The sequence below is a fragment of the Dromaius novaehollandiae genome, chromosome 2 (assembly GCF_036370855.1).
Source record: "Dromaius novaehollandiae isolate bDroNov1 chromosome 2, bDroNov1.hap1, whole genome shotgun sequence".
In the NCBI taxonomy this organism is placed as follows: domain Eukaryota; kingdom Metazoa; phylum Chordata; class Aves; order Casuariiformes; family Dromaiidae; genus Dromaius; species Dromaius novaehollandiae.
This window is the reverse complement of record NC_088099.1, coordinates 111,267,345-111,293,219: the sequence shown is the minus strand read 5'-3', so window position 1 is coordinate 111,293,219 and position 25,875 is coordinate 111,267,345.

Sequence of the window (25,875 nt, the reverse complement as noted above, 5' to 3'; positions counted from 1 at the left end):
TTGTATAACATTTTAAAAATAATAAATGCAATCCTGTACATTTGCCTAATATACAGCTAAGTATCACAAACCCTTACAAATAGCCAATAGATAGCATATGTGTACAAGACAGGACCCCTTGTGATAGCTCTATATAGAATCAGTACAGAAAGAATGAAGGATAAAAGTTTATTAAATTTAACAATGGTAAGGATTATGATTTAAATCAGATAGTTTAAAATGCCTTATTCTTGTCAGGAAATGCCTTGATAGATTAATTTAAACTCAAGAAAGAGGATAGAGAATACCATAGTAGAATTTTCCTTAGGAAACTTATTTTTGCTTGTTTCACATCATAACACAATGACAGTAGAGAAAGTGATCTTTACCATGAAAGACTTGGTAAAAATTTGAATGGGGAATATGAGACTAGTAAAAAAGCCAAAGGAATGCTGAGTAATGAATGAAAAACTATTGAAAGTCCTATGAGATGAGTAAGTGCCATCAGAATGTCAGTAACATCAAGACGAAAATTGATCTGGGCTTTCTTATTTATTACAAATTAAATTTTTGAGAGTCTAGATAATCTGCAAACATATAGAAGACTACAAAACTATATGAAGTATCGAGGAGCTCAGAAGTAGAACACTGATAGCATTCAAAGACTAGTAAAAACTACCTCATCTTTTCAGTGTTGGTTTCATTCTGGTATTTTGAATGGTCAGAAATTCTTAGGAAGTGTAAACAAAACTTATTGATAACCTATATTTATTATCTTCAAAAAGCTTCATTGTATTCCAACAACATCCTATTTATGTCTGCATTTTTATTTTGCTCTCACTCACAAAATGAATGATGATGTCTACTTGATGTTATAAGCCTGTTTGTCGTTGTTTTCTTGAAGGAACTTTCCACGGCACTAAAACTGAGGAATGTTCATCCTTTCCCAAAATGAACCACTACCTTTCCTTAGCTTCTAGTAGTTACTAAACTTTGAGTTACTCATTCTTGTTATTTGAATGTAGCTGCCATTCCACTTAAGGTTTTAGCCAAGTATTATTTTCTCTTTAAGATAGCAATTTTTATTCAGTCAGTTATTGCTTTCCAGTTCTATTAAGTTTCATTTCACTTGATTCTAGCAAGCCATATTAATTATGTTTTATTCAGAAATAATGGAGCTCTTTATTTGTTTCATTTTAACGTTCATTCAGGAAATCATTCCTATTTGTGGAGCACTTCAGTGTGTACTTAGTATTAAGCACATGTTTAAATTCCATCTGGAAGTCTGAACACAAATGTAAAGACTCTGCTGAACACAGGGACTTATATTTGTATTTCTACAATGTTATCCAATAATTACTGAAATGTGTGATAATAAGAATTAAAAAAGGAAGAAAAATGCTACATTTTTCTACAGAACAAAACTAAAAGGAAATGGCTTAAGATATCCTTATGTAACAAGGTTAAGTGTTCTGTAAGTAAATCTAAGATTCTTCATACGTGAACACAATAATCAACACAAATCACCATGGAGTTAAAATACATTATGGTATTTATACAGAGGAAAGGCAATGAGCTTTAAAAGCAGCTGGGGAGATCTATGTTCTAGGGGCATGATTTTATTCTCACATATGTCATAAATATATCCAATCACACTGATGTCCAGTGGACTTCAGAAGAAATCCAAATGAACATCCTGCCTTTGAAACAATTACAGAAGTATTTGATCACACGGGCCAGGGGTAAAACTGTGGTTCCTGGATAATTTACATATAATAAAACTCAAGATTTATTATCTCTAGGTAGTCTATGATGGGACTGAAGACATTTAACCTCTGGCAATTCAGTAGGTACCTTACCTCAAAGTCTTCATTTAAGACACATGTTGTGTGCGTGCATGTCCTGGAGCTGTGCATCCCTTACGGCTATCAACCCTTTCCATTTTACAGACTCCCAATCTAAAAAGTTTCCCTTTCCTGTTCCTGTCTCCTTGTTCCTCTTGCTGTCTCTCCCATGGTGCCGGAAGCCTCAAATGTGATAAATACTGTCCTAATTTTGATTTTTTTTTCTTGTCGTTCTATTAGTCAGGACCTTTCCCCCCCCCCCCCCCCGCCCCAGTTAATGGCTTTTGACCAGTATAGTAAATTACTTTTGGTAAAATAAGAATAATTACCTGTCCAGAAATCTATTAACATAGATTATTTCCAGACTCAATACGTTCAGACTAAAGTATAGAATTTTAGCACACATTTCCTCTCCTACAATGCAAATGATACAATTCTTTTGTTCCACTACACTGATGTCTATGCCTAAAACTAGATAGATACATTTGGTATTTTAATAACAGGTAATTTATGTTGAATTCAATGTATATTATTTTTCCAGTTAAAGCATAAATAATAATAATAGTAGTAGTAATAATAATAATAAACAACCCTTGCAGAGGTAGCACTAGAACATAGACGCTAACAAACATCATGAGGAAAATTAGTATGATTAAACTGCAAGGAAAGCTAGATATTACTACCTAGAAATGGTATAAAATATTTAGGAGTATTTCGGTTGTATTGTAATAATCACCAAATGGTGGCATTCTTATTTGGTGGCATTCTTGCCTGGAGCAAGGCAAATTCATCATTTTTATGCAGAAAGTGTAACAACATTTTGCTGGAAGTTTTATTTTTTCCTTTAGTAAAGAGGTCAATCCAATGCTTCTGTTCCTTTACATTTTGGAATTGTGTTCACTTTTAGCCTATCGTTGCATAAAATGCAACAGGAGTAATTGGTTCATAGCTGAAAGAAAAAATGCTTTATGTATGAAGTTTTGTCAACCAGTATAGTTGAATGATATTGAGCATATAATACTACAAACCTTGATGGTTTAGTGAACCTGTGCATTATTAATACAGGAGTGGCTCAGTGGGGAAATTTTTCTTTGCATAAAATATGAAGATATTGTTTGAGCTTCAGAGGAGCACATAGGTTTACTTGCATGGTTACAGATGAAGCTATAATAACTTGAGACCAAATTAAAACACAAGACCAAAACGCTCAACAGTGTTTTAGATCATTAAAATTAGTTCCTCTGCTATCTTGTATATTTGGAGCTACTCAGAAGTCTCAAGGTCCTAAGCACTGATTATAATAAGATTAAAATGTAAAAAATATTGATTTTTCAAGACTACCATAATACATTTTATTTTGTCCTAAATGTAGTTTAAAAAAATGGAAGAAAGCATCATGTTAGACGACCTTATGATGAAGGGAAAAAAAAATATTACACAGATAATAAAGGCAGACTCTTTCTACTTGATGGTAAGAACTGATGAATAAAAGATACGTTTTTCCAGAGACTTCTATGACCTTTTTCTGCATATAAGGGCTGTGCTATCAATCCATACAATAAATTTAATGATTTCTCTTTTTTTTATCTAATATGTACTTCATGTACATGTACTATATGTATTTATATGTACCTCAAAAAATGGCCACTCCAGTACAACAACATTTGGTGAATTCTTTAAATTAATTGTGTGGTTGTGAGACTGTAAGGTTAGAAGTGACTACATAGGTGAAAGCCAAAGAAAAATGAAATCATACATAGTGAAGTATATATGTGCATATATAATAATAATAATATAATCACTTTACTGAAGGCACAAATCAATATTTAAAACTATGTGTGTGTATCTATATAAATACATATGTATACATGTACATATGTCATATGTATGTGTGCTACCTGAAATGAACAATTTGGACTCTTTCCTCTTTTTTGAATATTAAAAAGAAAAGAGAGAGAGAGAAAAGATACTAATATGAGTTTTCACATAAGTGAAATTCTATTTTCAACACAATCCTTATTAAAAGCATTTTTCAAAAGACAGGCAACAGAAGGCTTTTGTAGTGAAACAGAATACAAACGTATCTTTCCATGAATAAATATTACTGAAAGCAATCAGATAGGACTTAGGAGGCATGGAGAAGGTAGATAAGTTTGTGTCATATTGGTACACAGAAAAAGGAAAACTCAGTTAAACTATATTTTTAAGGGGGAAAATATCAGCATTCTGTTCTATTTTATCCTTAATCCCTTGAATTTGCTGAAAGTAGCAGGTCGGTTTTATAACAGCTAGGAATGGAATGCTTGGTGCCAATAGGATAAGAACAACATTTCCTTCAGGGGGTGACTTTCAAAAAAATTTCCCATCCGAATAACCTAGAACAGTTTCAGACAGAGAGCATAAATGAGAGTTAGAAACAAGAGGAAATGATATTGACTTCCTCAAGCTCATTACAGTTAAAAATCTGCCTACTTTTTAAGTTTCATGCTTCTGTTACTAGGCAGAATATGCAACACTAACAAAATATTATTCAGATGCAAGGTCACCTTGCACTGGTATGACCAGACTAACTAGACAAAGACTCAAGAGAAAGCTTATTTGTTAACATCTTTTTTCTGGTTTTGCAACCAAGGACCTTTGGAAGTATAAATGTTAAACTTCTATTTATAAAGAACTGGGATGTTTTGTTGCTGAAAACAGTGAAATTATATTTTTATCCTAACTCTTGAAAGATAGCCCATTTCTGAACAGTGCTTATGAAAGGATGTTTTCTATTTACTGAAAAGTTTTTTTTCATATTCCTTGTTCAACATTATACTGATAGACTGTGATTACAATTCTGTAGTGCTAAGCTACATAAATCAGAATTTTATGTCTGTATTTTTTCATGTTTTCCCTTTTTTGCTTCTTATACTACAAGTGAATCTTTCTCTAAATATGTGTCTTTTCTTAAATCCTACTAAGATACAGGAAAACATTAACTGTATTTAAAAACTTTAATAGTTTACAGTAAGATGAATCTTCATTTGAAACTAATAGGTTACCCAATATCGATCAGAAATTGATAGCACACTTTAATTAAAGTGAACTTATAAAGCATTGAAAGCACACAATGCTTTCCTACAAAATCCTGAAAAAAAATCAAGGAAATATCTTTCTTAATTTTCAGAAGTTTCACTTTTCCTTAAAAAGATATTAATCCATTTATGGTCAGTTTTTAAGAACTGCAAAAATATTATTAGACCCCTTCATAAGAGATTGTATGATACTGAAGAGAAATGCTTTTGAGTAACTGATGTGATACCATTTCAGCAGCAGAAACAAGGAATAATCTTATGTAAGATTATCGCATACAAAGGAGTGTATGTATGTCCTGCATACAGCTATATGACTCTTACTTCAAAACAAACATCTTGAAAGAAGACTTTTTAAAATAAATCATAACTTTTCAACTGTTACCTATTTGCTGAGGATATGCTTTAGCTACACTGCGAACCACTCCAAATCAAAGTATTGTGTTAGCACTGGGTATGTTAGATGAGAGGCAGGATAAATTAGCCTGGGTCAAGCACTATGTGCATTCAAGAATATCATTTTTATGGGAACTTACTTGTATCTGCCAGCTGGGAATGTGCATGTAGATATCTCCATCATCATTCTGAAGATATGAATGAAATATGGTGTCTGGGATGAAATCTTGGCTTTATTTTCTAATCCAGTTGACAATGAAACTATAACGTCTCAAGCCTGGACCACAGTTCTTCTCAGGAGGTCTTTCTCTCATAACAAGCTTCCTCTCAGTTCTTGTAGGGTTAGAACTCAGTAGGCTAAGGTTTATCTATTTTAAATTCAATTATTCTCTATTGTTATTAAATATCTAAGTTGTAAATTTTCCTCAGATTTTTGCTCATTATAATGTTTCCTTTTCCTGTGCTTCCTGCTTACTTGCAGGCAGCTCTCTCAGTTCTCAGCTTCACCAGTGTTCATAGGCTACTTCAAAAGCTGTCAGATAACTACTCAAGCACTTCAACAACAATGACAGAAACTAGAGTTTTAAATTAATAGAGTTTTAAATTATGTGATAGAATATTAAGCAAAGACTAGCAATAGTGTGACTACCTTGGTTTTGTGAAGGCAATAGTAATAAATAAATTATTAAATGCTAGGATCTGTTAGAATTTCAAAAGAATAAAATTCTAACCCATAAGAATGACACCATAATAATTAGCTATTAATGACAAGTAGTTGAGAAAATGTTTATATCTATATATATCTGTACCCGTGTCTACACACTTTAGAATAAGAATTATGCAAAAGTGAATAGTCATAAGCAGTCTCCTTCCTTTTCGCCACCAAAGAATAAAAACTAGACTCCTTGAAAGTACAGGAATGGTGAGGCTTTCCAGTGAGTCTTATGTCTTGGCAGAAGTCTATCAGTATGAAACAACTGCAGATGAGGTAGATGAGATGGGTGTTTTTTGGTAGAAATGAGACAAACCTCCATGTTTTTTACACGGAGTTTTACAAAGGCTTTGACATGTTTTGAATGGATACTATTTTCTGAGTACTGAGATGTCACAACACAAGCACACTTATTCACACACTCGTATATGTAGATATAACATGTATGAATCTTTTAAATAAAAAATAGGATGCCGTATCAAGCCAAATCCTTGTAGTAGTGCTAAAATGAGACAAAAGGGCTTCTGAAGATTGCAGGACATAGTAGCATTGCAAGAACAGTAGAACTGCTATTATAGTAATAACACTTAATAACACATTCAATGACAGCAAGTAGGATACACAATATTTTTTTCAGTTTTGCTTTCTGTGGCTTGGCTTCACAAAATTCATGTTTTCTGGTAAGCAGTTGCTGTGGGTTTCCCAAATATATATAAAGGATTGTAGTACATTGTTCTGCCACACAAACTGTTTCTGTAGAATCACTTTTATTTCTACAGAATTTTTTCTAACATACACATTCGTTGAAAATGATAAAAATATGTAAGTGAAAAAAATATTCAAAATGTGTTCCTTAAAACCTAGTCTAGGATTTATGTTGATCATTTAAATGCAAAAGCTCTATATCCTATTGCTAACATTTGATCCATTCAGTTATTTTGTTATTAACATCCTTAGGAAGAAAAAGGAATGACCATAAAACTATTGGCTCTTCAGCTTATCAGTTTTTCTGTCAATGTGTACTGATGTCAACCAGTTGCAAGAAAGGAAAGGACAACTTGCAGACCAGATGCCAAGTAATTTGAGCTCCCTGTAGTGAGGCAATTATTCCCTTGGAGGCACTTATCTTCATCATGGCATGAATTCTGCACAAGCTTCAAGTGTACTTACCACTTTCTATTGCATTACTGGCACTATGGTTAACACTGTGGACATAAATTACAAAGGAAGAGGACTGACACAGTCTGTATCACATACATAGAAATTAATAGACCGCCCTGAGAATGGCAAATTCCCAGTTCTGAGAAAAATTGCAATTTCACAAATGCAAATATGTCCCTGCCTGGAGGGAAAATTACATATAAGAGCAAATTCTTGCATATTAAAATAACCAGCATTTGGAAAAAAAATATTGTTCAAGACATAGAAAATGATACTTGAGGATCACAATGTTAAATGAGGAAATATAATCCCCTAGGAGAAAATAATACAACTCTGAACTTGTCAACCATATTTCTGATGACAGAAGGTTACTTTGGAGTCACTGCTTTTACTTGCTGAAGTATAATCAAACTCTACCAGAAGCACCTTAGCAACTGCAGTTACATACCCTTGTGTTTGAGAGTACAGATATAGGAAATGTTTTATGTCTCTGGTGTGAACATGATATCCTTTTAGTCACAAAGATGTATTCCTGGGAGACAACTATGAATAGCTCACAATAAACATAGCAAAATGTGATGAACTGTTGCTGAGTATATTATTTATCATGACAGGAAACACAAGCATTTTGCTAAGTCTGTTTAGTTTATGGTGTTCTCACTCAAATAAAACTTATTTACTTATTTATTTATTTCCTTTTTCCTTTCCATATTGAGCAGTTAACACTATGTGATTCAGTACAATTTATTGATTTGTATAGTGACTTGTATTCCTGGGCTTTTAAGAAGCTGGGTTCTATACAAGTTTTTCTTCTTCATGCATTTATTTTTTAAACCTGTACAGATTATATTGTTTATTGGTTAGGAGAGGATACTTAATTTGTGCATGGCAACTAACGATTACAGTGTTGGTTCCTAAATCCTTTTAGAGAAGCAAGCATGTTGTGTGCATGAGGACTAAGGGAACAGTTACTTCATAATCCCAATATTTAGTCCTCTGAAAGTAGAAACATTAGCACCATGCATGAAATGCAAAGCCCCTCAAACTTGTGTCTACTGAATTGGTTTCAGAGCTGGGAGCAATAGAGCTAGAGAGAGATGGGGAGAGTGAGAGTGAGTGTAATAGTATAAACTGGAAAATTTAAGCCTAAGTTAACATAACTGCTGCTGAAGCTTCTGGATCCCAGTTACTACCTCTGTGCTCCAGCTGGTGAAATAGGACTGTCTCTGAGCAGAAAAAGAAGCTGCTTAAAGTGACCTGATTATTCAAAGCAACATTCAACTCAAAGATGATTCAAATTGAGAGGCAGAGACTGCTCTCTCTGCCTTCACTCCAAACAAACGCAAAAAAAGTATTTGTCAAATATAGGTTTAAATTACACCAGTGTTTGGGTTCCCAAAGCTTAAGATTCTTTATCAATATCTGCTGCCATGGACTCTGAAACATATTTTTTTTCCTTCCCCTCTTCTTTCCCTTCTCAAACATCCAGCCTAATATTTTTCCCTTCTATATTCCATACTTAAACTCATCTAAACAAATTGTCTTTTATGATGAACTCTCTTACCTCCCTCTGGAATTGTGTGATAACTTCACAATATTTAAACATAATAAAAAATTTCATAAATTGAGAACATTCTAAAATACACCATATTCTAGTTCCTAAAAGATACATGAGAACCATTACACTTAAGTCACAATACATGTGCAGCAGTACAGGGAAAGTAAATCAAGCCAGGCATATCAATTACCATTATGAAATACAAATAGAAAAAGGTGTTTTCCCCAGGGTCCCACAGTAGCACTATGAAAAAACCTGGAAACCACTTTCTAGCTGTCACATTCTTACAGTCAGTGATTCTTTCAAAAGTTGTGTAAGGCTTATAGCATATTTTTCTAATTTTGCTTAATTATAACAGTATTTGAATCACTTGCTACTAAACCTTCCTATTTTAAGACAGAGAATATACAAACAAAACATAAATCTGTGACTACAAAGTAGCCAAAAAATAGGCTAAAGAATAGCTAAGATTCTCCTCTCAGAAAGAGACAACATAAAAGTGACAGAAGTTCTTTACCCTCCACATATTCTTCAGTGTCAAGAGCTAAGAATATGGAAGCTAGAGACTGCTGGGAGATGGGAGGTATGAAATGGAAAGGGGAGATACAGCCAGCCCGAATTAGAATAACATTTTTATTAAGATGCTCTGGAGATCATAGCACAGACTAGAAATACAGATTGGTAATACCTTGCTTCCTGATTCCTCTGGCTTTCCCCTTCCACCTGAGCCTTTCAAATGGAAAATGGCTCAGAGGTCAATTTGCACTTCTAGTTACTTAGATCAGTAACTTAGAGATTTTTTTTTTTTTTTTAATCACTTCAAGTCTGAAAAAGCCCTTGTGCATATTCAATTTTTACAACATCATTTGAGACAATATCATTCAGACTTTTTGGCTTTCATGAAAAGGGCCAGCAACAGAACCATATACATATTATGTAACTCTCTTTAGGGTCTACAGCTGGGCTTCTATGAGATACATAGTTTTTGTGCTTGTACTCTGGAAAAGACTATAGGGTATACCTTAAAAAGCACCATGAAGTGAGCTTGCACACTGAACCCCTGGTCTCCACACTGCTCGTGCTCACTCACACTCTGGCTTTCTTTTGAATGAGTTCGTGTAGCACCTGTTGCATGCAAGTTTACTCTGACTTTGGGCTGCTGTATGAATCACCTTGTCAGGTGGGAAGGTGGGAGCAGAACACACAGGCACACAAGCTGTTCTTTCAAATTCTAATTTAGTTAACCCAAAGATATAGGCAAAGGTAATATTTACATCATTGCTGAGTTGTGGTTGTGAAATGTGTCAAATGGCAAATCAAAGCTCAGTGCTCTGTGTCTGCTGGAGAGGAGGGTAGACCTGCTGTGGTGTTGATCACATGCAATGTCCTTAGCCAGGGGAGACCATCTTGCAGCAATAGCCAACTCTCAAGGCTGCACTCCTTTAGTGAACAGTAATAGACTGTCTGTGGTTTGTGTTTATACCCTTTGGGCTTCTGGCTTCTGTTTCTATACTTTGAAGGCACCATTCTGGAGACAGCTCGTTCCAAAGTTAAAATGCAAACCCTGCACCAGGCTCGGCTTCCTCCACTGTCCATAATCCTCCAGAATTATCCCAGAAGCTTGGGATGCAAAAATACATTCACATGCTTTTGTGCCAAATCCTAAAGTCTGCAAAATATACCTAAAGCTTCATGCTGTAAGAACACCCTACTAAAAGGGTGTAATACAACATTCAGGTTACTTTATGCATTTAGAAACGGAGAAAAAATCCCTCTGCTTAGTAAATAACTGAATCTTAGTGCCTCAGAAGCACAATATAGAACCTGAGGAGTTTGTTTTGTAGAGAGGTCCTTTTATTTAACATTAGAGACATATCCAACAAGCCTGACATAGAGTTAGCAGTGTCTCCTAGTAGGATCTTAGACTGTCATTTCCCTGTGACTTCCATGACAGCTGAGATTATTCTGCAAATACTGATCTTCTTGTGTCTTTTTAGAGCATCAGATTTTTTGTGTTGCTGATAATATCCTTCTTAATTATTACTTTTGCCAATTAAAATTATAAGAACTAGCCAGTATTTATAATCTAACACAGTTAATAGTCACCTGACATCTCAGCTGTCTATTCTTTGTGTGACTTCCAAGATTACTGGTAAGAAGCATTTGCAACAAACGTTCACTTTTTTCTATTAGTGTTTACACCACAATGAGCTTGATGTTCTATTGATTTGTCTTAACGCAGTTGCCAAAAAGCTCTCCGCCAAAGCAATTTCCTGTAATTGCAGTTGTACTAAAGAGAGAGAGAAAAATTGATCACACTTTAAGGGAATTAAATTGATATGACATTTTAGAGGTCCTAAGTATACCAAATAACATATTTATGTGTAAACAAGTTCACACTGAGGGCTTCATGATAGGAGACATATGTGTCTGCTTATAGACAATATTGTTATCACTTGTGCACTCAAAAGTCTAGATTTCATGTTTACCTCCCTTTGGTATCTAAATAAATCATCCCTAGGCTGCAGTCAGCCATGACCAAATGCTAAGACCTAGGTCTTTCTCTTCACTATGGCTGAAGTACTATATACTTTTTCAGAAGTGCTAAATACTAGTCTCTGATGTGTACTGTGAACCCATCCTAGGGAGTAAAAGTGAATAAATATCTATATTCCTGCCTGGGCTGCCCACACCAGGGTGCAAAAACATAGCACGGAACAGAAAATGAGTAACTGTGAAAAAATGATCAGAAAGCTCCAGCATGCTGGCTAGCAAAGATGAGCTGAGTTAGGGTAAAGGGTGGGCTGTAAGTTTTCTACAGTATAGACCATTCTTGAAGAGAAGAAATAAATAATTTTTGTGGAGTGTTTAATGTATAGTAAGTTGATATACAGTAAGTTAACACCACTTGCTTCTGGGGACACAAAGCACCCAAACAAAACTTTTTCACTATAGAAAGTGTTGACTAAATATAACAAAATACACAAAAAAATATATTTTTCTTAATCTTTAATGGAAAAATCTATAGTTTGGTAAAAACTACAAAATATATTATTAAAATATGAAATAGATTGACCAGACCACCAAAAACTGTCGTTATATCTCTCAGACAGTTGTGGTGTCTCAAGAGAGTTTTAACTTATGTGTCCCATGCTCTCCTCCATAGGCCAGCTTCCCATTTGGATTACAATTTCTAGTGTACACCCCAAACACTCTCATTAATAAGAGCTAAGAGGAGGGTCCAGATGAACAATGGCAGTTGCATCACTATAGTTTGTCATAGAAGATATGAAGCATGGGCTACGTGAAAGAATAGTGGAATAGGAAAAATTCACTTCATAAAAAAACCTCAGCTTTCCATCAAAAAATCACACTGGAGAGAAAATTTGAGAGACTTATCTTTCATACAAGCCCTTATCTAAGCCTTCTGCCCAAAATCAAAATGTAACCCTAAAACTCAACGTTACACTCCTTTTCAATATCCAGTGCTCTTGAATCTGTTCACAAACTGAAATACTATTCATCTTGTGTATCTGTCTAGATGGGTTTTGAATCTTTACCACAGAATCGTATGTTGTAACTTTTTTTTTTAATTTGAATGAAAATATTTTGAATAACTTGAAGGCTGGCCTTGGAGTTAAGAGTCTTAGTGAATAAATACTTAAACTTCCATGAAGTGTTAGTAAGAGATGGCTTCTAGAATTAGGAGACCAACCTTCACTGACCTTCTGTGATAGTTCATTGTTCACTCTCAGAGTCCTGTGAATATTTTGACTAAACCTTTGAGTATAAATTTCATCCAGAATATGCAGCCCATAACAAGAAGGAATGTATTTTATTACACTCTAGCTGTATTCATGACCTTGACACTTGTATTCACAGGAAGATGATTTATTTATTACTTTTTCTTTCTATGCAGTCTTTATTATCTTCCTGTATTTCACCTGTATTTTATATTACTTGCTGTAGATAAAGTACTGTTTTTATAGCTGATTATTTGAATGTAACACCTATGGTCCCTCTATAGTGAAGTGTTTGCTGTCAAGAGGCGTCAAGGACATTCAGCTCTTCACAGGATCAGGCTCTATCTTAGCTCTCAAAGGCAATGCATTCCTTAGGCCTTTAAAATAGTAAACATGTGCAAATCACAGGGATAGTAGGAAAAAAAAAAGTGAAAAAAAGTTTAGTTAGGAGTTATGTACAATTAGAGTTCTCTGCAACTCTTTTTCTAAAAAACTTCGTACATGAGATGTATCTAGGCATCAGTAGCATTACCAGATGACACTCGCATGTCTGAACTGGTCTCCCTGGCATTTCAGTGTCATTTTGTCTTAAGCATGACATCTGCAAATTCTGCATTGCAGAATCATAGCAGTCAGCCCCTTCCACCCAGACCCATAAATCATGCTCAGGACAAGGCTGTCTTTGCATCTGTTCTTTGCCCTTTCATGCCTACGTATGGCGCATTTGCAGTCATTGTTGATTAAAACTACACAACTGGCAGGGCAGTCTGACCTTTGTGTTTGTATCTGCCTGATAAAAACTTTTTTTTTTTAATTAAGAGTTTTCTACTAATTAGTTCCATATATGTTTAATTTTTCACTGTTATAGCAGGACTTGGTATACTCTAAGGGGATCCATAAACTTTAAAAAAATGAAAGCTATTGGTTCAGAATTGAAAAAAAAATAGAATTAAAACAATTTTCCTTCATTCTCCTCTCCCTGGTTAAAAAATAGGCATGCTTAAAGAACTTAACAACCTCCAATTCTGTGGCTCTAAGTCTCTGCAAATGTTTTGGAATTCAGCTAGATAGCTGCACTTCTTTAAGACAGTGTTACCATACACAAGCTTTTCCCTATACTTATATCTGGATAGCTCCACTGAATTTGAGGTCATGCAAAGAAACAAAGCAATACAGCGCTTGGTGCAATGTCATTATGAGGGCAGATCTATACCTGTTTCCATTTAGTCATTGGCAATATTTTGCATTAGCTTTACTAAGACAATACCTACTGTTTTTCAGTGCATTATGTGTAACAGTAGGGAATATGAACAAACAGACTCCCATAGACCTAGCTCAAGAATTTGAACACTAGGAAATGCTTCCTCCTACCAATTTTATGTCAGCACTGCAACTTTTGTTGCATGTGTTTCGGTAGGTCCTGGAACACAAAAAGGACTGACACCTAGCTGTGCATTTCATGTAAAAATATCAGCATTCAAAGAAACATGGACTAGGTCTCTCTCATGCAAACACTAGCCTAATCATAAATATATAGGAATGCTCTCAAACTGTCTCTTTGACACAAGAATTTTTAAGGCAGAAATGCTTCTGTTGGATAGCCTAGGAAAGGTGCATTAGAGTAAGTCTCTAAGTTTCAATAGATAGGAGATGCATATTCAAATCCTTCCTAGATAGGTAGGAGTTTGAACTCTGACTAAATACAGACTAAATACTCAGGCTGCTGAATAAAAGTATGAGCATTACGTATCAGTTTGAATGTATTTTGTACTGTTTACCATCTCTTCCTTTAACATATATATAATAAAAGGAAGTTGTAGTCTTTATCTTTGTAGCATGAGTCTTGTATAACTGGTCTTGAGTCTTTTTATGACTGGTTTGTAACCAGCATGATCTGAGAATATTTATTAGACCAGGATCCTTAGGGGACCCTATGGAAAAGAGCCTTGTTCCTGAGTAAGTTTAGTCTCTATGCAGCTGCTATGCTTCTTAGATTGGGGAAGGCCTGAACACATGCAGAAACACATTACTATGCACAGGAAGAACTTTAGTCAAAAAAAGATGCCTCAGGGCACTTTAAGAATTAGGTGCTCACCTGCTGAACAAGGAAGATTTGGGTTGCAATATTGGACCTAAGTGATTTATATTCTGTTTTGGGGTGACTAAATCCTAGTCACAGATTGTCCAGGCAAGGCTTTATTTACTTATTTTTTTTTCCACAGAACACATTTCTATTCCCTTAAGGGCGCTATCTTTCATCCATTCTTAATCGAAAGTTTACTTTACTTCAGTTTGTTAGCTGCAAGACAGCAGGTGCAGAGAGGAAAGTGAAAGACAGACTGTGTTATTGTTCCTTGTGTACTGGCAGTACACCAAGGAAGAGTAATTAAATAAACAGTACTGGAAGCCAGCTGCAGTAAGCACCTTAGGCGACAGCTTCTAAAGGCGTACCGCAGCTCCTAGGGAGGCCAGAGTCTAGAATACAGTGTTATATTATATGACTAAATGCAAACGTGAAAGGGTTATGTCCTTGTGAAAGCAAAGCAGAAGGGAAAAGCAGGATAGAAATCCAACAGTTAACCTTCAATACGTTTACCCATAGTGGTGAATGTCAAAGGTAAAAGAAGTACTATAACATAAATTTTGATAAAGAACTAGGGACACAGCTAATAGTATCACTCAGGTTATCCTTCTCCCTCCTGTTCCCCTACCTCTCTCCCATTGGTGTTCAGTACAGTTTCTTTTCTTTATTAATCATAGAATCCAGTCCATGCAAAAAGGATTTTAAATTGAGGCAATAAACATATGCTTATAATTAAGGGTAATACAGTCCCATCATGAGTTGCTACTGGAAGCATGTCATGAGATGGTGGTCTGCTCCCATTTTGGTTGCATGATGATACCCTCAGTGTTAGGTTATTTAACAGGGGCAAGGCTAAAGGCACCTTCTGTTATTCCTCTTGGTCGATGCTCCACAGCTCTTAAAAAGCTCAGAAGAAAAATTCATGAAACTTGCAGCACTGCATCTGAAATGCATGAGTTGGTTGTGTAGCAATTTTGACATGCTTAAGGAGTAATGTGGCTTGTTTTACTGCATTTTGGAGTTTCTTTGGTGTGTCTTATATCTAATACTCTATATCATACCCAAACTGCTGTTTTGCCCTCCCTTTCCCTCTCGTAATGTTCACATACATGGCCTGTCATCATAGAAAGCAAACAAAGGATATTATTTAGGATTTAATTTTCAGGAGATAGTTTTTCACTGTTCATTTCTTAGTTGCCTCCAAAATTCTTGAAGTATTACTTTTGCTATCTTAAGGACTGCAGTAAGAATTAAAGGTCAGAATCTGAACATAACATATTGTTTAATTTATCAGTAGTTTCATTTTGACCAGATTCATATAGGACTTAGGGAGGAAAGGGGAGGAGATAAAGAGAAGACAGTGAAAGGAGGGGGAGAAGGTTAAATTGTTCTAGTGCCAGCTGGGCTGAGTCAATAAGCTGAAGCAGTCTGAAACAGCTGAAGCTAGTTAGTTAAAGACTTTTAAAAGGAACTGCCTGGATGGTGTTAATCTTGTGGTAGTGGAGGGTGGAGAGGGGGTAGGAGTCTTTTGGAGTAAAAGCTCTTTGGGTATAGAAAAACCTTTTTCTCTTTATGTTCTCTGCTTGTACTGTTCATGCTTTAATATCCTCAACTGTTGAATCTGAAGGAGATGTGGAAGAGGATTCTCTTAGTTTGTATAGTCTGGATGAATGGCAGTCTAGAACATACACAAACAATCAAGAGTCTGTTTATCTTTTCCTTTAGGGTGTGATTCCTGCCTTGCTTCTTTCATTCAAGGGAAAGGATCTTTCAAAGTACAAGACAAATTTAAAAACTCATGATTATCAAATAAATGTTAGGATACTTTTCATTTCTTATAATCTAGTTTGTTGTAGTTGTGGTTTCTTCCTCCTTTTTTCTGTTCCTCTTGATAGTAGAGATGTGTGTGATTGATAGTGCACAAAACTAATCTTCAGGTGAAATGTTACCCAATTAGTGGAACTGAGACTCAAGGATAAAGTAATAGTGATAGTCACAATAAATAAATATGAAAATGAAAGATATTTCTCTTCCCAAACACTTTACTTTCACCTTGTGCTAGCTATGCAACTAACAAACCTTTACTTTCACCTTTTTCACCTATCTCTACCTTTCAACTTGAGAAGAAAATTAAATGTTATTTGTGGTTTACTTTTGTCAAATTTAAGAAAACTTTTAGACTTCATCTAGCTGATCCAGAACCAAAATGAGTATAATTGTAACAATAGTAACAGGGTCAAGAGTTAGTAGGCTCAGGTTTGAGCTTGGTCTTGTTATCTAAAGTGAAAACAAAACACATTCCAATCTGCTACCATTAAAATATTATAAAAGAGAAATATTTAAAAATTCACAAGAAATAAGTCCAGATATGTATTTTTACTACTCTAAGCTGTGTCCAAAATCCAGGGGAAGATATAAGTGTGCACAATCCCTCTGTGTCCCCTCCATCTCTCACACAAGAGAGCACAATACTTGGTGAGTGACACAGGTGGAGGTTGCAATGCACTCAAAATGAAAGCCAATCTAGATGACTGGGGGAGAAGAGTGGTGGTACAGTGCATGTCAAAAGATTAATCTAGATTCAAGCAGGGATGAAGCCAAGGAGAAATGAGGAAGAGGTTCCAACATCAAGTCTTATAGGACAAGAAGTGAGTTCTTTTACCTAAAACAAGTGAGCACCAGTGGTTCAGAGATGTCAGCTTGGAATTTGTTAATCTTCAGGTCTGATGCCTCTGTTGAAAGGAGGCTTATCACGAAAAGCAATAAGAAGATTTCAGCCCATTAGCTTAATGGAACTGATTGCAATGTTTAAAGGCCATGATTGTCAGGAAATGCAAAGGAAAAGTTCTGACAATACCATTTTGAAAATTCACTTGAGAAACTATTCCAGCCTTTCCTCAGGTGCAGCTAGAATATGATCCATTTCTTTCTTTAAATATACAGGATAATGATTCTGACTGATCGTACCAGATTGGGAGGACCTTAGGGTCACTACTACTTCTTCAGAATAGACTGTGGGACTTTGAATTTCCATACAAATATATTGTTACTGTTATGCACAGCCCAACTGGCATGATACGAAAACTGTTGCAGGATGTTACACACAACTTTGGACACTACTATGTCTCATCTTCAGTCAGAGGAGATAGAAATTGTTCCTTCTTCAGTGCTTATGGCACTTAATTGGGATATGACAAAAATTCCATGTAGATGACATAACATCTTCACTCCTCAAGTTAATGAAGGATGGATGCTCTTCAACTATGTGGAAAAATACCTTCTTTTTGATACTAGTGAGGCAGTTCTTTCTTCCAGTCAGAATACCAACTGCCCTTGGTTTGCTGCTGAAATCTTTGCAATAGGATATCAGAAACTGTGACGTAGTAGTAATCCCATGCTCCATACCTAGTAGGTAGTTTGACAAAATTTTGTTATTAGAAAATGGATATTTTTAATAAAAAATCTCAATTCCTAAATAATAATAATAATAACAATAATAATAAAGATGAACTGCCTGACTTCGTGTTCCATTTTGCTTTTGTTTTTACTTTCAGAACATCAATGTATTTAAAATGATCTGTATGATTTAACACTCAAGGAGAGAAATAATTTAACAACATTCCCAGACTCTGAAAAGCCTAATTAAGTAGTGTTTTAGTAATGGTCCTGATTTAAATACAATTTGTTGTGTGATGTCTCAAAATCTTTAGATAATATAAACTTCTGTTCCTTTTTATAAAAAGTTTCAGGCTGGAGATTGCGTGCATGTATTTCCTTCAAATCTAAGCTTTTTCTCTTTATTTTTTAATAGAAATAATACTCAGCTACCAATCTGAACAGAATTAGCATTCTTTGAATAGGTATTTTTTGTGGAAATCCACAAAAGGGTAGAATTAGTTATGGCAGTAATGACAGAATTTAAATCTAGCATTAGTTTTATCAATAACAGATCTACAAACAGTGATATAATTATATTCTCATAATTTTCAAATAGGATCTGATTTTTCAATTTTTTGTGTATAATTACACATATAGTTTATCTTTACAGACCTGATTTCATATTTTTTCATGAGTGTTTGGCTAAATTGTATCTTTAGCTGTCCTTTGGGTATATAAATTAATTTGCATGTTCGCTTACACTGCCTGCACAAATATATCCAGAATGAAGACTTTAGATGAATGAATAATCACAAACATGCCTTTCTTAAACTAAAAGCTACAAATTTTACCCTTCTATTCTCCTATCGCTCTGCAGTAGTTTGAAAGGAGCAAAAAGAAAGAAAAAAAAAAAAGATTACAGTGATTGCAAAGCTGCTTTGTTGTTAAATAAGTTGTCCTGGAAAACAGAATCTAGATATGTGGCTATTTTTGTAAAGTATTGAAGTTTCATTAAATAAGTTAAGAACTTCAAGTAGGATGAAGTATGTGAGCTCTTTATTTAAAATCCTTCATCCTTCAAATGAGCGTTGTGAAGCTATTAGCTTAAATCTTTATGATTTATGGAAAGTGAAGGCTATTCTTTAATCTCTTCAAGTCAAAATAATAATAACAAATATTAATGCTAAATGGTTAATAACATTGTACAGTTGAGTTTTGTGTTTTTAATAATCCTCCATTCTCATGATTGGTACTCCTTTTTCACTCACAGACAGCTGATAAATCATAAGCACAATAATTTATTTGCAAATTTAGTGCACATGAAAAAGTTGGTCTTTGTATTCCTCTGTTACCTCAAAGATTTATTTTTGTTTAATTGTTTTAATGAAATTTTAGGCTAAACCTTCTCCATGTATTTTCCAAATTAAGCATAACACACTAGTTTTATAACACTTAACAGTTCTATCAGCACTGTAAGCTAATTTATTAATTTGAAGAAGGAAAGACTTTAATAGCATATTTGAAACAGAAAAACAGCATTCTGGCTCAAATTTGAACAGATAGGATGGATTCTTACTTCAGTATCATTCAGAACTTGTTCTTATAGCACATTTGTGCAGGAAGATGTTGGGCTTTTAGTTATGGCTCCTCTCCCTGAAAAGTCAGAAGGCTTCTTTGTCATTGCTTCTGTATCCAGGCTATGAATTGATACAACTGATCTAGAGTTTCCTGTTGAAATAAATGGGAAACAGTCATGATTTAAAAAGGAGAGTTCTTACTTACGTTTGTAAAACCCTATTATTTCCCATAATTATTAATAAATAAGCCCTCCAGACTGGCTGAGGTTTTCTGTCAAAATACTGTTGGTCTGAATATCCATTTCATGCTCTTCATTTCTTGCAGTAAATGTTTTCATGAAAATATTAAGCTATTAAATTGGTTCCTTTAGTAGCTTATTCAAGCTCTTCTTTAACTCCATATTCTTAGGCAAACAAATTGAGCGAAATCCTCAGTAAGTATGTGGTATTTAATTCAAAGTGGTATAGTATATTCAGTCTTCCCCCCAATAAAAAAGCAAACTCTCAAGAACAGTAGAATTCCTTTGCAATTTAACCACTCCCCTTAAATTCGCTAACTACCTGACATTGCCTGAAATTCTCCACATTCTTCAACTGAAAAGCAGTCATGCCAAGCTGTCTGCAGTAAACTCCCACCTTACTGCAGTCATATAATTGCCTTCTGATATACTTTCCAAGCACCGTTCAGAATTGACTATTGATCCATGTGCTTAGGGTGAACAGCCCACATGCTGTTAAGCTTGTCTTTGCTGAATTTGGGAAGCAATGTTCAGTATTAATCCTCACTTTGAAGTAGAGCAGAGCCCACTGCAACCCCAATAAATTCTACTTCTTCATTGCACTGTTGGTATTTTCATGCTTTGCACTGTTCTCAGGTCAACACAGGCTGTCTAAAATCATCAGTCCATAAAGATATAACCCTTACGACCCTTAATGGTGGAACTTTTTTCTGAACATTCTTCATCAGAAAGAGCTTCAAAATAGAATTCTATAACTGAAATTTTCCAAGACACTTTAAATGCGCAAAAAATCCTCTTTCTATGGAATTCCAATAAGATCTGCACATTTAACTCTCCTATACTCCTTGAAAAATCCCATCATAAATACTCCTTTTTAAGAGTGTGTAAATTATTCTCTTAGCTTTTACTTGGTGGCTGGGGGGAAAAGAGGATATTTGTTTTAGATGGAATCTGTTGGGACTTGTTGCCTGACTCTAATATTGAATTATATCAGATACTTCACAGGGTGGTGCAATTGCCTGCAGGGAGACCAGTTCTGCTCTCGCAAGGGTGAAACCCCTTTGCTTTTCCCCACCAGCTAGTGTTTATCTTGTACTCTCTTACATGAAAAACTGTTTTGAAAATTGGAAAGAAAAACCTGTCTGGTAAAATTCTTGGGTTTTTTTCTTATTTATGTATATCTCTACCTTTCAAGCAATTTCCAGCTCTTAGTCTCAGTGGTATTATGTGACAATTAGTGAATTAAATCACTGTCTTAGGTAGAACCATCATCACAAGAGTGACGAAGTACATTAATGAATATGTTCTGACAAGATACACAAAAGACCTACAGAAGTAGAATCATCTCTATTTTTCACATAAAGGACTGGGGCACACAGATGCTCACTAGCCTGACCGAAATTAATGAAAATTATACACCTAAGTACCTTTGAAGATCTGGAACAAAGTGATTAAATGACTTGCTCAAGGTCACAGAGTTTGCCAATGAAAAAAACAATTTCTGAAATCCACATCCTCTTGACTTTTGATCACAGTACTTGTATAGGCCCTGTATCCCTCTATTTTTTGCAGTAAGGCTGGCAGAATTAACAGGATACATTCTACTGCTGACTGCTGCAGCAATGATGTTATGATTCTTTACACCATTGTCTCTCACCGGACTCTTTTCAGTGATTCCCAGAGACAGGACAAAAGACAACGGGCACAAACTGAAACACAGGCAGTTCTGTCTGAATATGAGGAAAAACTTCTTTACTGGGAGAGTGACAGAGTACTGGAACAGGTTGCCCAGAGAGGTTGTGGAGTCTCCTTCTCTGGAGATATTCAAAACCTGCCTGGACACGATCCTGTGCAATATGCTCCAGGTGACCCTGCTATGAGCAGGGGGGTTGGACTAGATGATCTCCAGAGGTGCCTTCCAGCCTCAACCATTCTGTGATTCTGGGATTCCTTTTGTGTAGGTGCTGGTGAGGACAAAGTTCTAAAAATCTGCAGTCATGACACCAACTTTGTTATGCTATGGATGGATATTTGAAGAGCATAGGGGTGCCTTATGTAGGCAGTCAGGAACATAAAGGCAAAAATAAGGAAAAAGCTATGGTAAAGCAAACTGAGCACTCAAGGTAGAGAGATAGTTGAGAAACTAAGATCTACAGTCCTTTAAAGCTCAATACAATACAAAAATGCATCTTGTGTAATATGTACAAGCTGTGCTGAACTTATGGTAGGAAATCCACTACATGACTGGGCACGTAAAGAGAGAACCATGCACTCTAAAAAGCAGGGTATTTGAGGTGGGATTTTTCAAGAAGTATTAAAAAGTTAGGCACTGAAGTCCCACTGGAATTCAATGGAAACTGGATTTTTATGTAAAAGCTCAGCTGTAGAACTCCATTCTGGAGTCCTTATTGAGACAGTGCTCTCATCACTGGAGAGACCTGAAAGACAGATTAATAATGTGGAACTGGAGCCCTTGTAAATGTGTTCCCTGCAGAAAATCAATTGTTCTACACTTTTTATTACCCTCTTTCCATCTCTCTAGTTTCTCTATCACTGTAGCCCATAGCTGCTATTGACATTCATAGATTTGATCTCCCCTATCCCCAATAAAATTTGCTGTTATTTTTATTCTTATGGATCTTAGGAGGCAACTAAGACCCTAAGATGTTATGTTCCACAGCACACATGGAATGTGGGCTGAACCATAAATAGCACCCAAATGTCCTGACTCCCTGTTCTTGTACCTTAGCCTTAACAAGATCCTTGCTTTCTAAGGTAACTTCTAAATTATTTGAATTCTTTGGGCTTAAAGCCAGTCTTGATTTATGGATGCGTTGATAGACCAGACCTCTGAAATACCCAGTTTAAACAGAAAATCAGAGATTAAAAAGAGTAAGAGCAAACATATTTCCGATGCATCTCCAAGGTAAGAGTTGGCAAAACTTTCAGTAACATATCTGAAGAACAATTGCATCTGTATTCAGTCAGAATATCTTTTATACAGTTTGTTCTTTACAGCCACCTTGAAATTATTTTCGTAATTACTGTTGCTTTTTTTCTATCTGATTTACCTTTTTCATGAAATATTAGCCGTTCTGATGTCCTGAAATCAAAAGCAGAAAGAATAAAAAGCAGCCTTGTACCACAGAGCTGAATTTGATTGCTTCAAGGGCTTTGCTGTGTGGTTTTGTTTGGTCTTCTATGCTCTCTACACCAAATATTGAATCTTTCCTTTGACTGCCTTTATCAGTCCTTCAGAAGACTTGTTTCTGTCATGAGAGGATTTTTAAACAGTCTAGGTAAACAATAATAGAACTGCCTAATACCATATTCTTACAAAACAATTTTCAGAGATTGTAGAACACTTTATATAGGAGTTTAATTCTGATTTTAAAGATAGAAAAACTGAGATGCAGAGGAGCAAAAAGACAGTACCAAAGACATGCATACGGAAAAAAAATCAGCTAGATTTTTGTTTGGTTGTTTGGTTGTTTTTTTGCTTTTCCATGTGGTTAATTAAGCAACTTGTAAATAATTTTGCAAGGCCATTACATATGCAAAGGGACAGTGACAACTCAAGCACAAATTAACTTTGCACTTAACTGATGAGGATTTCGCTATAATTATATCTCAGAAAATAGTTCTCAGAATCAGTCTTTGGTTGGACAGATGTTGGAAAATAAGGTTCAGCTTTGAGTCAGAAGACTGACTTGATGTGGTCTTATACAGTATGAGCTTATGCATAGTTTCCTATCTGAGGAAAAAAAAACAATAAGATTTAATAATTGCTAAAACCTTGCTTTAAATTATATTCAGACATGCAGAAGTAAGGCAAGGGAAGGAAACAGAAAATTCCTCCCATTTCAAAAAATTGCAGGTCTTTACTTATAGAATGTAAAGAGCTCATGTATCTCCCTATGTGCTAACATATGTCATCCAATCCGTTGAATTAAGATGTGCTATAGCATTTTTCAGAGATTTTAGAGGCTGTTCTGTCAGTCTAGCTTAAACAGTGGAGGCAAACTTCCTAACAGGGCCCTGGTCTTCCTTGGCCATACCTCTTATATCCTTGACATCCCTGAGAATGATCCTTTCTGAGAAACAGATTTTCTAGAAGTCTCTTGCTGTAACTGTGTGTGTTTATCCACAGTGTTATTGGTTATGGCAATCTACCGCACAGCTATTACTGGACTGATAAGAAATGTCCTTATTAAAAAGCAAACAAACAGAACAACAGTTGTGCAGTGCTTGCTTTGGAGAGGTAAATGCGCTACCTTAGCAGCCACTCATCAGCTGGTTTAAATGCCAGTAGTCTCACAAATAACCAAATCCCCCAGCTTTGATCCATTCTTTTCTGATGAAATCCATGAGATTTTCCCCACTGGTATTTCTGAGTATTGGTTTTTGCAGATTGTGTTTGCGTTTTTAGGTCATATGCTTGTTAAGGTAAAACAGTAACATTGTCACACAAACAAATGTTTAAGAGAGAGTAAAAGTTTTTATTACAATATCTTTTTCTTATGAAACGAAAAGAGCCTTTAAAGTGGTATATGTGAGAAGACGACTGCATTCAGAAACAAAAAAACAAAGTAAAGAAAGAAAGGGAGTTTTTTGTCCTCAGAAAAATAAGTCCGATGATGTCTGTATTTCTGTAATGTGATAAGAATTAAGAAAATAAAAGGAACTTTACTGGAAATGGTTAAATATTCTAAAATATATTACTATAAATAATCTACTGAGGAAAGTCTATTGTTAGTTAGCACACTAACTGATGACCTTCAAATTACCTTCCAGATAATCTAATTACTCAGACAATTTATCAAGAACTAAGTTTCCTTTTGAAAGAATAGATCTATATTTTAATTTTAGTAACTGCTAAAAGAATGCACATGCATTGCTGGTTAAAAACATCAGAATTGTATAAGTTACAGTAGATTATATAACTGAAATTATTACTGAATAATTTTGGGTCATTTTTTAGTATTCAAGAATGCTAGACATGATTTATCTTGCCTTTTAAAATTGACTAAAATAATTATTTGCATTTCTCAGACTCTCTGATGATGAAGTCAGCAAAAGGTTGTGCTTTATCTTATTTTTCAATTAAAGCTCTCTATTTTTTTGGGGTTTAGTAGCAATATAGTGTAACTGGGAAAGACCTATGAAAATATGGAAAGTACTGTTAGAATTAGAAGTGTTCATTTCATCAGCCCTTCCATGGATCCTTGTCTCATAATTCAACTCTGAGAACTAGCTACAGTTTCAGAAATTGAGGGAAGGAAGCAAGGAGGTTTGACTGATCCCCTGTCAGGCACTTAAGCTAATTTGGAAATAATCAGACCAAAGTTAACTGCCCTTCTGAGAAACTTCTGCTGTTGAGTATGATCCTTTCATCCTTGTGGCCTAATAATAATAATAATAATTATTATTATTATTGTCTACTCCCATACTGCATGAAAAGATTTTTTTCTCACCTGTAAAATAAAAATAATATGTGTCGGCTGAGTTATTTAGGATCTCTCCCACATTGACCACTACCAGCACTTTTTAAGACCTTGAAGCACTTTTTAAGACCTTGACACGCCCAGGACTAGCAGTATATCTGCTGGTTGATATTAATACTGGCTGTACCAAAGGCTGCCTCTTATGAACTGAGATCTCAACTCATCAGTTGCCTTCAATCTCAGTCTCAGTGCAACACTGGATTTATTCCTAACATTCCATTATTCCAACAGCAGAGCAAGAATACGAGGCCCAGGTACACCAGAGGTTGAAGGAGCGAACAGAAATGATACAAAATAATACCAAAATTGGCATAGATATTAACTTAGACTTCACTAACCCCTTAATGCTCTCCTTAATTTTTTATGGGGGAGAGAAAAACATCTTTCCCAAAGCCACTAAGAAGCAGACATATAACTGGCTTGAAGGCCAAAGATGCTCTTACCTAGGGATTTGAAAAAGTACTCAGGACTCTTAGTTCCCTTACTTCTGCCCAACAGAGGGAGGAACACAGAATAATCTTAGTCTTGAGAAGCTTAAAGAGAAAAATAGTGCAATAAAGAGTATAGGCACACATATTCGAGAAAATGCTGGTGTAGTGCAAGCACCAAATGGCCAGTGAGGTACAG